The following is a 1060-nucleotide window of genomic DNA, read 5'->3' as shown; positions in this document are numbered from 1 at the left end:
CATCCGACTGAATAATTTCTTCGAATACTTTCTTAAAACATATCGGTAATCTATGACTGTTGCCTCGGACATTTTTAGTAACAGTAAGAACATCAGTTACACAACCCTAACCAACCGCAATAAATAAATAAATATAATAATAAAACAATAAATAAATAAAACAATAAATAAATAAATAAATAAATAAATAAATAAATAAATAAATAAATAAATCGATTTTTAATAAATTTGCATACTTCTATGCCCTGAAGGGTGGCTACGATATGCATGCCTTGCCATTTATCTGAGGGTGTAATTCTTTAGAGAGGTCATTTAGAATATATCACTTCTGGAATCCTTGGCTCTTTTGAGAAAGAAAAAAGCACTCAGTTATGTTCCTCTTATCTTTCTTTGCAGTGGGTCGTTGGCAGGTGTTCTGATATTATGGTTTGCTCCTTCTTTCTTATTATCAAACATTCATTGTCCTTCTCTCCCCTTCTTCTGTTCTTTGTGAGTTTCTCTCCAGTAAGACCTGTAATACTTATGGCTCTTGTACAACCTATTTGTGTTTCAAGTGCCGTAAAACTCTTACTAAAACTGAACTTTCTTCGCAGAAAGTGATCCGAAATTTTGAGGTTTGCGACGTTCCAGTTCGCGCTGCCAAGTTCGTACCTCGGAAAAACTGGATTGTCACTGCCAGCGTAAGTGTTTGTGTGTGTGTGTGTTTGGTTGTGTGTTTGTAGGAAAGGAGGCGAAAGGAGAAAATTAAAGAGAAGAAATTTTGTCCATCACTATCCGGATTCGAACCCAAGAACTTTGAATGAGAGGCCAACACCTCAACCTCTAGACCCCTTTCTCCTTGTGTTGTTATGTTACTCCCTAGAAACACCTCTAATCTTTGGCGTGTTTATAACCTTATTGTGTTGGAAGTGCCGTAAAATTCTTACTAAAAACGCTTTCCTTACAATTAAAACAAACTGACGTGAACCCTTGAACAGCCCCTGAAAGTGAAAGTGACGGCGAAATGTGGTTGTTACCGTACTTCTTTCCTATCAAACATCTATCTTTCTTACTCCCCCCC

Source organism: Aplysia californica, unplaced genomic scaffold (genome assembly GCF_000002075.1).
Source record: "Aplysia californica isolate F4 #8 unplaced genomic scaffold, AplCal3.0 scaffold00008, whole genome shotgun sequence".
NCBI lineage: Eukaryota > Metazoa > Mollusca > Gastropoda > Aplysiida > Aplysiidae > Aplysia > Aplysia californica.
The sequence above is the reverse complement of the archived record's forward strand: the minus strand, read 5'-3'. Positions refer to the sequence as shown.